The sequence below is a fragment of the Aegilops tauschii genome, chromosome 5 (genome assembly GCF_002575655.3).
Source record: "Aegilops tauschii subsp. strangulata cultivar AL8/78 chromosome 5, Aet v6.0, whole genome shotgun sequence".
Lineage (NCBI taxonomy): Eukaryota > Viridiplantae > Streptophyta > Magnoliopsida > Poales > Poaceae > Aegilops > Aegilops tauschii.
Window position 1 is genome coordinate 419996936 of NC_053039.3, and position 15859 is coordinate 420012794.

Consider the following 15859-nt stretch of genomic DNA (forward strand, 5'->3'; position numbering starts at 1 on the left):
GCGCAGGCAGGTTACTGACCCACAGCTGGTTCTTCTCGTGGGTGGCAACTTGCATAGCGGCGACGGCGGCTGCACTCCTAACGCCGGCGGGCTCCGTTTCCTTCGACGGTGAGGCCGATGGCTTGATTGCCTCCACGGCCAAAGAGGGCTCCGCAGGCGGTGGCTCCGACGACATCCATGGCAGAGGGGATCAGGGTAGGGAGAGATCAGCGGGAGCTAGGGTTAGGATGTGGGGATTTAGGCTGTCAGTCACGGGGAACAGCACAGGGCGAGGAAACTGGCCTCGGTGCCGGACTGTATATACTGCGGGCGGGGCTGCGCTGAGTCCGTGGGCGCCACCTTTTCTATCCCTGCTCCAACATCATCCAGACACCTATTCCCATCACCGGAACACTAAAAAAACTATCCCATCACCAACAATTGTTAAGTATGACCTTCCCAAAAAAGCAAGATTACCCAGAACATAGTTCAAAGTTTTCATTACGCCTTAATAACCAAGGGCAAATAGCTCATTCATAATCCAAGATTGCATCGCCTCAATCTATCTAGCAAAATAAACACAAAGAAATAGAAACATACGTAGTTAGTCGTTATCTTATTTCTCGGGAGACATGACTAAGGGGCCCGCCCACCGCAACCTCTCTCAACCATATCCTCTCCCCGTGACATATTCTTGTCCACATGTTCCTTTTGGGGCGTCACTCGTATGTATTACCGGGAGGGGTGGGGTGGGGGTAGACGGACGAGCGTAATCGGCTCGAACTCGATTATCCTTCGCTTGGGAAAAATACTCACAAAAATATGAACTTCATAGACACCTTTTAATTTATTTCATGGAGTTTGTTAGTAATTACTTTCTGACTTAAATACATCTCAAAAAGAAGGAATGCATACAATATCTCATTGGCATAACATGCTTCACTACCAAAAATAGAATAAAGTAAATGACCCTAATGGAAGAGAGTGTCTCTACAGAAACACAAATAATAATAAGTCTATGTTAGTGTGGTTACAACATTTCTATACATCATACAAGCATGCACATTGTCGTTCATGTTAATGTTTTATTAATCATGTTTCATTAACCCATATGGATTTGACCTGTATCCCGCCAAACTATACGGCAAAGAGGAATATAAAATATATCCCATTCACGACTTTATAGGTAGAAATGGCATCTTCCAGCTACTCAGAGTCGATGTATGCAAAAGTTTGATCAATGGAGAATTCAACACGTTCAATCTTTCCAATCCTATGAAACTCTTTGTCTACCCCCTGCTTTGAAATAGATGAACTAATTCCCCCAACACATAGGTTCCTAATAGCTCTATCATGTAGAACCCAATCAAAGAACAAATGCCATACGCAGGCATACTATTTCTGTAATGAAATAGATGAATAAAATCCTCATACAAGTACTCCTAGCAAAAAAAACAATGAGATAGCTATGAATGGTCTCAGTTAAAGTGAAATAGATCAAAGATAAAATACACTTCATATTTATATCAAATCACAGCCTGAATAACAGCAAATTGTGTCACTTGTGCACAACTCATTACACAACTTTAGCACATGAATGGAGTAATTTCACTCAAGAAATAAACAACAATGACTAACCAAGGTTATTCTGTATTAGTACATCATTCCTTATAAGTACATAATTCAAACTTAAATCTGAGCATACCATAGTTACTAGATAATGTATGCATCTCATATATGTTGTGAGTGGGGCAGGGATGGCTTTGCCGTGTGGGTGGGCCATCTAATTATGACATCTTGAGAAAAATAATCGCAAAAACATGGCCTTCATGTACACCTTTTAATTTAATTCAAGGAGTTGGTTAGTAATAACTTTCCGTCTTAAAAATGTCTCAAAACAACGAATGCATACAATATCTCATTGGCATAATATACTTCACTACCACAAATAGAAATAATGTAAATGACACTAATAAAAGAAAGTGTCTCTACCACAACACAAATAATCATAAGTTTATGTATATGTGGTTCGTGCTTCTGCCCGTCTGTTCCGACCCTAATAAAAGAAAGTGTCTCTACCACAATATACTTCACTACCACAACACTTTCTTGAACACTCTTGAATGGATTCGTGCTTCTGCCCATTCGCCCTGACTTTGCCCATGAAGTTGCAAACAATTACCCACCACTGCCATCCATAAGTGGTAGAAAATGATTCTCTAAAGATCCGAGAAAAAAAATAGCTGCCCGACCTGACCCTTGTTCCCCAATCCGGAAAAGAATTTGCTATAGGTCCGGAAAAAACAATCCAGAAGTGGTAGAAAACAATTCGCTGAAGATCAAGGGTAAAAAAAGCTTCCAGACCCGGATGAAGACCCTCAATGCCTGTCCTTACATGGTAAGGGTCGATGCCAGCATCCAGCCTCACCCTTTTGGCTTCTCTCGAATTGAGCGCACTATGAGCAGAATGTCCAGACAACAAAGACGAGCCAACTTCAGGTGCTGGAAGGATACCAACAGTGATTGGCATTGCACCATAGTCCAAGTATCTTGCTCTTCCACGTCGAGGATCATACCCTTGTGATGTGCCATCACTACTGCGACCAACACCAAAATAATCACGTGTCGCATGTGGACTATCATTGTACATCTCTGATCTAGGGAACCCAACAAGCGTTGTTAGGTTATCAAGCCCACTGCTGGAGAAAAGAACATGAATCCTTGTATTATTGAAAAGACGCCCATCTAGAAGTTTGTTAGCATTAGAAGCTCCTTCAATTGTTGCAAACTCCACAAAAGCATACTGCCTTTCTGGAAAAACTTTGATGTTTGTAACCACACCATGTGCTACCATAGCCCGCCTTAGTGACTCCTACTTTATGTGTATTGGATAAACCCACCCAGAGAACATTGGTAGGAATTTTTGCCTCTCTCATTCATACTCCAGCAGAAACCCTGACAAACAGAACATGATATGACAGTAAGCAACCCGCAGATCAAAGAGGACAATACAACAACAAGAACCAAGTGAAGTAAATAGTAGTACCTTTGCATGTCCAACTCCCATTTCACCGGGTGGCAATGATTCTCTACTATTGAAGTTGCCTTCTTCCGACTGTTCCTATCAAAATTAGTACAAATAACTAAATAATAAGATAGCATCCCTTCAAAAACTGTAGCCCAAAAACACTTCATAGACTCAGTCAACAATAATAGATGCATACCGCTCTTCCTCTGGACCTATGGAAATCAACACACAATTCCTTGCCCCTAAATCTGTCCCGTTCAAGGCTCTATGGTCAAAAATGGCATCTTCCAGCTTCTCAAAGTTGATGTATGCAGAAGTTTGATCATGGGAGAATGCAACACCTTCAATCTCTCCAAACTTTTGAAACTCCTCCTCTACCTCTTGCTTTGAGATAGACGGACAATCAACAAGCACAAGTAAACACCATGAGGGCATAAATCTTTACACAACACCAGCATAGCAATTTCACCCTAGAACAAGGAATAATCACCAATCTAGGAGTATTTCAATACCTACTAATAGGGCATAATGTTCAAACAAGCGGAAGGCCATAACATAGAGCAATGGGCGCTTAAGCGTGCTTGAGCATTTTTTCAAATTTGGCCAGAACTTGACTGTTTTGAATAGTTTGCATAGGAAAATAGGAAACATGACACACTGGTAGTTGAAGTAGCATCTAAACTGACCTTCACAACATAGCAAATACACACCAGGTTCACACAGCAAGCAAAATGACAACTAAAATGTAGTTCAATTCAAATAGACATAGCCAAATGCAGATCATCTTTCCATGATTTGGCCAGAATCTAAAGGAAACAACTCCTGTACGGACCCTAATAATAACATAAATGAGATACTGCCATTATTGCGCAAGTAGCTAAGTAGAAGCAGTTCAAAAATAGCCAAATTCTGGACAAAATTTTAAAATACGCTGAATCTACCACTTAAGGCCAAAGCAAAGCATTTTTCCATTGCTCAGCGCTTAAGTGTCGCTTAACAATGCTTACTTGAACACCGATAAAGGGATTCGTGTCTGCATGTCCGTCCTGAACTTCCTTGCCCCTGAAGTTGCAACCAATTACCGACCACTGCCATCCATAAGTGGTAGAAAATGATTTGCTAAAGATCCGGGAAAAAAGAGCTGCCCGAACTGACCCTTGTTCCCCAATCCGGAAAATGATTTGGTAAAGATCATGAAAAAACAATCCATAAGTGGTAGAAAATGATTCGCTAAATATCAATGTTGAAAAAAGCTGCCCGACCCGACCCTTGTTCCCCAATCCGTTAAACGACCTGCTGAAGATCCGGAAACACAATTACTCACCACTACCACATCCGTAAGTGGTAGAAGAGAACGATTCGCTAAAGATCTAGAAAAAAGGAGTTGCACGATCCAGCCCTTGTCCCCCAATCCGGAAAATGATTTGCTGAAGATCCAGAAAAAATGCCAAACCCGACCCTTCTTCCCCCAATCCAGATGATCCGTGATTAGAAAGAAAACATGGACAGCCCGACCTCCCTACGCACCGCCGGCGTCTCCCTGGTGGCCACCTCCGCCGAGGAACCCACTACCACCCCTTCGTGCTAGGTCATTCACCGATTTTGTTTGAACTTGTTGCATGCTAGGCGGCTTAAAAAATGGAAATGTTTTCATGGACCCGATGGGTGCCCGAACGGGTCAGGTCATCCATCGGGTGTGGGTATGGGTCGTTCGTCAAACCCAGGGGTTGGGTCGTGGGTCGTGAGTTGACCCGATTAGCTATTCGGGCATGGATTTTGTAGAGGTCGGCCCAATGAAACCCGACCCGATTGGCAGCCTGAATCAAGGGCGTCGCCCGCCGCGCTCCCGTGGACCGGAGCGCCGCTATCCCACAGCCACCTGCATGCCTCTTCTAGACCACCCCGTCATTGCTGACCCTGTGTGCTGCCGCTCGAATAATTACATATATCAGAGCTGCTGGAGGCCTCATCCCACACCGCCTAAATAAACTGCAAATCTGAAGCACCGAAGGCGTAATTATCAAAAAATTGACATCGCGAACTGCAGCCATATCCCCGGGGGATCCAAGGTGGGAGGGGATACGAGTGGGGGAGAAGGAGGGGGTGAGAAGTTACTGGCAGGGTGTACTCGACCCAGATGAACGCGCTCTTGATCTTGGACCGTGGAGCGCCTCGAGGGCATCTCGGGACTTAGTGACAGAGCGGAAAAAGACGAACACGTAGCTGCGGTAGCCGATGCATCGGTCGCCTCGTGTGGGGCAAAGTCCGTCATGATGTCTTCCTCGCTTCCCTGCGTGGACAGGTTGTCGATCCACAACGCGTTCTTCTCATGGGCGGCCACTAGCACGGCGGCGGCGGTCCAATGACATCAGCGGCGGCGGGGATCAGGGCAGAGAGAGATCGCCAGAAGCTAGGGTTTGGATGTTGGGATTTGGGCTGTCAGAGATGGGGAACGGAGCGGGGTGTGGGGAACAACCCCCCGGGTCGGACCGTATATACTACGGGCAGGGTAGGGACGGCTGCACGCCTGCGCTGAGTCTGTGAGCGGCACCGTTTCTATCCCTGGTCCAATATATCATCCAGACATGACACCTATTCCCATCACTGCTCAACAAAAGAAAAACGTTTCAGAACAGTCGAATGATTTATTAACTTTGTAAGCCGCATCCTGTGCCGTCCTATTCTACGCGATTGTGTGACGCGAGAGCCTTTGTTTCCCCACGTGAAGCTAGCCCATATATAGTCGAGTTCGTGATTTGTGCTTGCATCCCCGTGACTACCTTTTTTTAAAGGATCCTTCTTACGCTTACTTCACACGCAATGCTTTGCCAGGTAGTTATACATGTGATCATACAAATACTAGAACATCGTATGATTGATCATGGGTGCTAGTTTCATTTGGTATTAGGAAGTAGATGAAGTCAATGTTGCGCACACCACACCACACCAACGCTCACATGCAATCCTTGACGCCGTCGCCGCCTTTAAACATGCCATTGCATCATCATCAGAGTAGTCAGGCCGCCATCGCTATGGCCGTTACAACATCACTGACGCAGTCATGCGCATCGTCTCAACACTACCATGACTATGACACACGTTGTCGCGGCATTGTCGACGCAGTCGGGCCTCGGTCGTAGCATCGCCATGGTTGTCAAAACACAACATCGCATCGTTGAATCGCCATGGCCGTTGAGCCATGCCATCGCAGCATCATCGCGGTTGCCGAAGTAAAGTACGGGTGTTAGAAGCATGTCGTCGCACCATCGCCGCGGCCGTCAGAGCACCACATGAGTGTTAGAATCGTGTCGTGGTGCCATCGTTGCAGCCGTCAAAGCACACTTGAAAGCATCAACGCGGTTGTCGAAGCATGCCATCGCACTCGTCGAAGCTCATGATGGGTGTTTGTAGCATGTCATTGTGCCAACGCCATAAATAGAAATAATGAAAATGACCCTAATAAAAGAAAGTGCCTCTACCACAATACAAATAATCATAAGTTTATGTATCTGTGGTTCGTGCTTCTGCCTGTCCGTCCTGACCGTAATAAAAGAAAGTGTTTCTACAACAACACAAATGACCATAATATACTTCACTACCACAACACTTTCTTCAATAATGATAAACGGATTCGTGGTTCTTCCTATTCGTCCCGACTTTGCCCCTGAAGTTTCAAACAATTACCCACCACTACCATCCATAAGTGGTTGAAAATGATTTGATAAGGATCCAAAAAAGTGAGCTGCCCGACCTGACCCTTCTTCCCCAATCAGGGAAACATTCGGCTATAGGTTCAGAAAAATTTTTACTCACCACTGCCATCCATAAGTGGTAGAAAACGATTCGCTAAAGATCCAGAAAAATATTGCCCGACCCGACCCTTGTTCCCCAATCCGGAAAACGACTCGCTAAAGATCGAGAAATAAAAAACACCCACCACTGCCATCCATAAGTGGTAGAAAATGATTCGCTGAATATCCGAGAAAAAGAGATGCACGACCAAACCCTTGTTCCCCAATCCAGAATAGGATTTCCTTAAGATCCGAAAAAACAATGGCCCACCACACCCATCCATAAGTGGTAGAAAATGATTCGCTAAAGATCCAAAAAATGAGCTGACCGACGAGCTCATTGGTCGCTAATCCGGAAAACAATTTGCTAAAGATCTGAAAAAACAATTACGCACCACTGCCATCCATAACAGGTAGAAAACGATTCGCTAAATATTTGGAACAAAAAAGAGCTACCAGACCCGACCCTTGTTCCCCAATCTAAAAAACTATTTGATTCAGAAAAGATTGCCCAACCCGACCCTTCTTCACCCAATCCAGATGACCCTGATTTATAAAGAAAATCCGGACGACCTGGCCTTCCCTCGCGCTACCGACACCTTGATGTCGCTTGAAGCTACGTCGGTATTTCCCCAAAGAGGAAGGGATGATGCAGCACAACGGCGGTAGGTATTTCCCTCAGATATGAAACCAAGGTTATCGAACCAGTAGGAGAACCAAGCAACACAACGTAAACAGCCCCTGCACACAGATAACAAATCCTCGCAACCCGACGTGTTAAAGGGGTTGTCAATCCCTTCCGGGGTACGTCGCCTCAAGATTGGCAAACGGACGTGAGATAAATTTATACTAAATTGATAGATAGATCGCAAATAAAATAAATATAAATAAAACACGGCAAGGTATTTTTGTATTTTTGGTTTAATAGATCTTAAAATAAATGCAAGAGAAAAGTAGATCGCAAAGGAAAATATATGAGAAGAAAGACCCGGGGGCCGTAGGTTTCACTAGTGGCTTCTCTCGAGAAAAATAGCAAACGGTGGGTGAACAAATTAATGTTGGGCAATTGACAGAACTTCAAATAATTATGACGATATCTAGGCAATGATCATTATATTGGCATCACGTCCAAGATTAGTAGACTGACTCCTGCCTGCATCTACTACTATTACTCCACACATCGACCGCTATCCAGCATGCATCTAGTGTATTAAGTTCATGGAAAAAAGGAGTAATGCAACAAGAACGATGACATGATGTAGACAAGATCTATCTATGTAGAGATAGACCCCATCGTTTTATCCTTAGTAGCAATGATACATACATGTCGTTTCCCTTTCTGTCACTGGGATCAAGCATCGTAAGATCGAACCCACTACAAAGCACCTCTTCCCATTGCAAGATAAATAGATCAAGTTTGCCAAACAAAATCCAGATATCGGAGAAGAAATATGAGGCTAGAAGCAATCATGCATATAAGAGATCAAAGAAACTCAAATAACTTTCATGGATATAATAAGATAGACCTGATCATAAACTCAAAGTTCATCGATCCCGACAAACACACCGCAAAAGAGTTACATCATATGGATCTCCAAGAGACCATTGTATTGAGAATCCAGCGAGAGAGAGGAAGCCATCTAGCTACTAACTACGGAACTGAAGGTCTACAAAGAACTACTCACGCATCATCGGAGAGGCACCAATGGAGGTGGTGAACCTCATCCGAGATGGTGTCTAGATTGGATCTGGTGGTTCTGGACTCTGTGGCGGCTGGATGAATATTTCGTCGATTGTTCTAGGGTTTCTAGAATATTGGGGTATTTATAGAGCAAAGAGGCGGTCCGGGGGGCATCCGAGGTGGGCACAACCCACCTGGGCGCGCCTGGGCTTCCTGGCGCGCCCTGGTGGGTTGTGCCCCCCTCGGGGCACCCCCGAGGCGCATCCAGGGCCCGTTGTGTTCCTTCTGGCCCATAAAAAATCTTCGTGGAGTTTTGTGGCATTTGGACTCCGTCTGGATTTTCTGCGATGTAAAAAACATGGAAAAACAGCAACTGGCACTTGGCACAATGTCAATAGGTTAGTACCAAAAAATGATATGAAACGACTATAAAATGATTATAAAACATCCAAGATTGATAATATAACAGCATGGAACAATAAAAAAATATAGATACGTTCGAGACGTAGCACGCCTGCCACCACACAAACCTCCTCGCGGCTGCCGCCTCCGGCGCCTAGTAACCCACTGCCACCGCTTCCTGCTAGGTCATTCACCGGTGTCAAGGTTTGCCATCGCTATCGGCTCACGTGTGCCCATCCACCATATCAAGGGCCTCACGCGCCGCGCTTCCCTGGACCCTGAGCGCTGCTGCCTCCAGCCACTTGCGAGCCTCCACTAGACCACCCCATCGCCGCCGATCCATTGTGCCTCCACTCGAATAACTACATATATCAAAGGTGCTGGAGGCCTCAGCCCACACCGCCTAAGTAAACCGCAAATGACAAACATCAAAGTCCTAATTATTGAAAAATTTACATCCCAAACTGCAGCTAGATCCCGGGGGATCCACGGTGGGAGCGGATAAGAGTGGGGGAGAGGGGGGGGGGGTTGAGATATTACCAGCAGGGCGAACTCAATCAGGATGAAGGCGCCCTTGACCTTGGACCAGCGGAGCACCTCGAGGGTGGTCCGACACTCGGCAATTAATGGAGCGGAAAATGATGAAGGCGTACCTGCAGTACCCGACGCGCATGATGACACAGCCGAGCGCCTTGTGGAGGACAAAGGACACCACGACGTCATCCTCGCCCGCGTGTGTAGGTTGGTTGCCGACCCACAACGCCTTCTTCAGTGGGCGGCAACTTGCGTGGCGGCGATGGCAGCTGCACCCATAACGCCGGCGGGATCCGATTCCTTCAATGGTGAGGTCGATGGCCTCCACGGCCACGGAGGGCTCCGCAAGCGGTGGCTCTGACGACATCCGTGGCAGAGGGGATCAGGGTAGGGAGATATCAACGGGAGCTAGGGTTAGGATGTGGGGATTTAGGTGTCTGTCATGGGGAATGGAACAGGGTGAGGAAACTAGCCCACGCACCGGACTGTATATACTGCGGGCAGGGCTGCGCTGAGTGCGTGGGCGGCACCTTTTCTATCCCCGCTCCAACATCCTCCAGACACCTATTCCCGTCACAGGAACACTAAAAAAACTATCCCATTACCAAGAATTGTTTAGTATGACCTTCTCAAAACAAGCAAGTTTACCCAACATATAGTTCAAAGTTTTCATTATGCCTTAATAACCAAGGGTAAATAGCTCATTCATAATCCAAGATTGCATCGCCTCAATCTATCTAGGAAAATAAACACAAAGAAATAGAAACATACGTAGTTAGTCGTTATCTTATTTCTCGGGAGACAAGACTTTGGGGCCCGCCCACTGCAACCTCTTGCAATCATATCCTCTCCCCGTGACATATTCTTATCCACATGTTCCCTATAGGGCCACACTCGTACGTATTACCGTGAGGGGTGGGGTGGGGGCAGAGGGACGAGCGTAGTCGGCTCGAACCTGATTATCATTCGCTTGGGAAAATACTCACAAAAACATGAACTTCATAGACATATTTTAATTTATTTCATGGAGTTAGTTAGTAATTACTTTCTGACTTAAATACATCTCAATAAGAAGGAATGCATACAATATCTCATTGGCATAATATACTTCACTACCAAAAATAGAATAAAGTAAATGATCCTAATGAAAGAGAGTGTCCTATAGAAACACAAATAATCATAAGTTTATCTAAGTGTGGTTACAACATTTCTATACATCATACAAGGAGGCACATTGTTGTTTATGTTAATGTTTTATTAATCATGTTTCATTAACCCATATGGATTTGACCTTGTATCCCTCCAAACTATACAGCGAAGAGGAATAGAAAATATGACCCATTCACGCATTTATAGGTAGAAATGGCATCTTCCAGCTACTCAGAGTGGATGTATGCATAAGTTTGATCAAAGGAGAATTAAACATGTTCAATCTTTACAATCCTCTGAAACTCTTCGGCTGCCTCCTTCATTGAAATAGATGAACTAATTCCTCCAACACATAGGTTCCTAATAGCTCTATCATGTAAAAACCAATCAAAGAACAAATGCCATAAGCAGGAATACTATTTCTGTAATGAAATAGATGAATAAAATCCTCATACAAGTAGTCCTAGCAACAAAAACTATGTGATAGCTATGAATGGTTTAACTTAAAGTGAAATAGATCAAACATAAAATACACTTCATATTTATATCAAATCACAACCTGAATAACAACAAATTGTGTCACTTGTGCAGAACTCATTACACAACATTAGCACGTGAGTGGAGCAATTTCACTCAAGAAATAAACAACTATGACTAACCAAGGATTATTCTGTATTAGTACATCATTCAAACTTAAATCAGAGCATACCATAGTTACTAGATATTGTATGCATCCCGTATATCTTATGAGTGGGGCAGGGATGGCTTTGCCGTGTGGGTGGGCCATCTGATTATGCCACCTTGAGAAAAATAATTGCAAAAACATGGCCTTCATTTACATCTTTTGATTTAATTCAAGGAGTTGGTTAGTAATAACTTTCCCTCTTAAAAACGTCTCAAAAAGAAGGAATGCATACAATATCTCATTGGCACAATATACTTCACTACCACAAATAGAAATAATGTAAATGACCCTAATAAAACAAAGTGACTGTACCACAACGCAAAGAATCATAAGTTTATGTATTTGTGGTTCGTGCTTCTGCCCGTCCGTCCCGACCCTAATAAAAAAAGTGTCTCTACCACAACACAAATGACCATAATATACTTCACTACCACAACACAAATGACCATAATATACTTCACTACCACAACACTTATAATGAACACTGATAATGGATTCGTGCTTCTGCCTGTTCGTCTTGACTTTGCCCCGAAGTTGCAAACAATTACCCACCACTGCCATCCATAAGTGGTAGAAAACGATTCGCTAAAGATCCGAGGAAAAAAAAGAGCTGCCCAACCTGACCCTTGTTGCCGAATGCGGAAAACAATTTGCTAAAGGTCCGGAAAAAATAATGCATAAGTGGTAGAAAACGATTCACTAAATACCAAGGTTAAGAAAAAGCTACCCGACCCGGCTGAAGACCCTCAGTGCCTGCCCTTACATGGTAAGGGTTAATGCCAGCATCCAGCCTCACCCTTTTGGCTTCTCTCGGATCAAGCGCACTATGAGCAGAATGTCCAGACAACAAAGATGAGCCAGTTTCAGGTGCTGGAAGGATACCAAGAGTGATTTGTATTGCACCATAGTCCAAGTATCTTGCTCTTCCACGTCGAGGATCATACCCTTGTGATGTGCCATGACTACTGTGACCGGCCAGCACAAATAATCACGTGGGACATGTGGAGTATCATTGTACATCTCTGATCTAGGGAACCCAACAAGCAGTGTTAGGTTATCAAGCCACTGGTGGAGAAAAGAACATGAATCCTTGTATTATTGAAAAGACGCCTATCTAGACGATTCTTTGCATTAGAAGCTCCTTCAATGGTTGCAAACTCCACAAAAGCATACTGCCTTTCTGGAAAAACTTTGATGTTTGTAACGACACCATTTGTTGCCATAGCCCGCCTTAGTGTCTCCTTGTTAACTTTTTGTGTATTGGGTAAACCCACCCAGAGAACATTGGTAGGAATTTTGTCCTCTCTCATTCATACTCCAGCATAACCCTGACAAACAGAACATGATATGTTAGTAAGCTACCTGCGGATCAAAGAGGACAGTACAACAACAAGAACCAAGAGAAGTAAATAGCAGTACCTTTGCATGTACAACTCCCATTTCATCGGGTGGCAATGATCCTCTACTCCTGAAGTTGCCTGCTTCTGACCGTTCCTATCAAAATGAGTACAAATAACTAAATAATAAGACAACATCCCTTGAAAAACTGCAGCCTAGAAGCACTTCACAAACCTAGTCAAACAGTGATTGGCATTCCACCATAGTCCAAGTATCTTGCTCTTCCACGTCGAGGATCATACCCTTGTGATGTGCCATGACTACTGCGACCAGCACCTAAATAATCACGTGCGGCATGTGGACTATAATTATACATCTCTGATCTAGGGAACCCAACGAGCGGTGTTAGGTTATCAAGCCCACTGCTGGAGAAAAGAACATGAATCCTTGTATTATTGAAAATACGCCCATCTAGAAGATTCTTAGCATTAGAAGCTCCTTCAATGGTTGCAAACTCCACAAAAGCATACTGCCTTTCTGGAAAAACTTTGATGTTTGTAACCACACCATGTGCTGCCATAGCCTGCCTTAGTGCCTCCTCGTCAACTTTATGTGTATTGGGTAAACCCACCCAGAGAACATTGGTAGGATTTTACCTCTCTCATTCGTACTCCAGCAGAACCTTGACAAACAGAACATTATATGATAGTAAGCAACCCACAGATCAAACAGGACAGTACAACAACAAGAACCAAGAGAAGTAAATAGAAGTACCTTTGCATGTCCAACTCCCATTTCACCGGGTGGCAATGATCCTATACTGTTGATGTTTCCTGCTTCCGACTGTTCCTATCAAAATCAGTACAAATAGCTAAATAATAAGACAGTGTCCCTTGGAAACTGCAGCCTAGAAGCACTTCACAAACTCGGTCAACAATAATAGATGCATATCGCTCTTCCTCTAGACCACTGGAAATCAACACAGAATTCCTTGCCCCCTAAATCTGTCCCATTCAAGGCTCTATGGGCAGAAATGGCATCTTCCAGCTTCTCAAAGTCGATGTATGCAAAAGGTTGATCATGGGAGAATGCAACACCTTCAATCTTTCCAAACTTTTGAAACTCCTCCTCTTCCTCCTACTTTGTGATAGATGGTCTAATTACTCTACCCCGTAGGTTCCTAACAGATCTAGCTTGTAAAAGACAATCAACAAACACAAGTAAACATCATAAGGGCATATATCTTTATACAACACCAGCATAACAATTTCACCCTAGAACAAGGAACCATCAACAATCTAGGAGTCTTTCTATACCTGCTAATAAAGGATAATATTCAAAACAGTGGAAGGCCGCAGCATAGAGCAATGGGCACTTAAGCGCGCTTGAGAATTTTTTCAAACTTGGCCAGAATTTGTCTGTTTTGAATAGTATGCAGAGGAAAATAGGAAACATGGTACACAGGTAGTTGAAGTAGCATCTAAAATGACCTTCAGAACATAGGAAATCCACACCAGTTTCACACAGCAAGCAAAATGACAAATAAAAATGTAGTTCGGTTCAAATAGACATAGCCAAATGCACATCATCTTTCCATGATTTGGCCAGAATCTAAAGGAAACAACTCCCATAGAGACCCTAATAATAACATAAATGACATAGTGCCATTATGGCGCAAGCAGCTAAGAAGAAGCAGTTCAAAAATAGCCAAATTCTGGCCAAAATTTTGAAAAACGCTTAACCTACCACTTAGGGCCAAAGCGAAGCGTTTTTGCATTGCTCAGCGCTTAAGCATCGCTTAACAACGCTTTATTGAACACTGATAAAGGGATTCATGATTTTATATGTCTGTCTTGACCTTCCTTGCCCCTGAAGTTGCAATCAATTACCGACCACTGCCAGCCATAAGTGGTAGAAAATGATTTGCTTAAGAATCGGGAAAAACAGCTTACCAAACTGACCCTTGTTCCCTAATTCGGTAAATGATTTGCTAAAGATGTGGAAAAAAATTCCATAAGTGATAGAAAATGATTCGCTAAAGATCAAAGTTTAATAAAAAGTTGCTCGACCCGAGCCTTGTTCCCCAATCACGAAAACGATCAACTGAAGATCCGGAAAAATAATTACCCACCAATGCCATCCATATGGGGTAGTACAGAACGATTCGCTAAATATCCACAAAAAACGAGTTGCACGATTCAACCCTTGTTCCCACCAATCCGGAAAATGCTTTGCTGAAGATCCAAAAAAAATGCCCAACCCGACCCTCCTTCCCTGAATCCAGATGACCCGTGGTTAGAAAGAAAATCCGGACATCCCAACCTCGATGCCACTGCCGGCGTCTCCCTGGCGGCCACCTCCGCCGAGGAACCCACTGCCACCGCTTCGTGCTAGGTCATTCATCAATTTTGTTTGAACTTGTTGCATGCTAGGCGGATTAAAAAATGGAAATGTTTTCATAGACCCGATGGGTGCCCGAATGGGTCGGGTCACCCATCGGGTGTGGGCATGGGTCGTCTATCAAACCCTGGGGTTGGGTCGTGGGTTGACCTGATTAGCTATTCGGGCATGGATTTGGTACAGGTCAGCCCGGTGAAACCCGACCTGATTGCCATCCTGACTCAAGGGCCTCGCCCGCCGTGCTCCCATGGACCCTGAGCGCCGCCATCCCCCTGCCACGTGCATGCCTCTGCTAGACCACCCCGTCTCCACTGATTCGGTGTGCCGTCGCTCGAATAATTACATATATTAGAGATGTTGGAGGCCTCATCCTACACCATCTAAATAAACTGCAAATCACAAGCACCGAAGTCCTAATTACTGAAAAATTGACATCATGAACTACAGCCAGATCCCGAGGGGGATCCAAGGTGGAGCGGATCCGAGTAGGGAGAAGGAGGGGGTGAGAAGTTACTGGTCAGGTGTACTCGACCCAGATGAACACACTCTTGACCTAGGACCCGCGGAGCGCCTCGAGGGCGGCTCGGGACTCAGCGACAGAGAAGAAAAGGACGAACACATAGCTGCCGGAGCCAGCGCGTGTGACGACGTAGTCGAGCGCCTCGTGTGGTGCGAAGGACGCCATGACGTCTTCCTTGTTTGCGTGCGCGTGCAGGTTGTCGGCCCACACCGCGTTATTCTCATGGGCGGCCCCTAGCTCAGCGGCGGCGGCGCCCTAGTGCCGGAGGGCTCCGACTCCTTCGGCGGGGAGGCTGATGGCCTGGCGGCCTCCGAGGGCCCCGCGGGCGGCGGGTCCAACGACATTGGGGGAG

At 44.9% G+C, this 15859-nt stretch overlaps 1 long non-coding RNA gene across 3 annotated transcripts; it reads right to left on the reverse strand.

The window, feature by feature from the left end:
* Positions 1–1952: 1952 nt before the first annotated feature.
* LOC109760134 (uncharacterized) lies at positions 1953–5468 on the reverse strand. 3 transcript variants are annotated; one of them, XR_005755694.2, is made up of 4 exons: positions 4015–5468; positions 3204–3391; positions 3026–3100; positions 1953–2934 (listed from the first exon to the last, which is right to left on the reverse strand). It is a non-coding gene; the product is annotated as an uncharacterized lncRNA (long non-coding RNA). The 3 variants fall into 3 exon arrangements; XR_005755693.2 differs by having other exon boundaries at positions 3204–5468; XR_006664442.1 differs by having other exon boundaries at positions 3026–3122; positions 3204–5468.
* Between the last annotated feature and the right edge of the window lie 10391 nt (positions 5469–15859).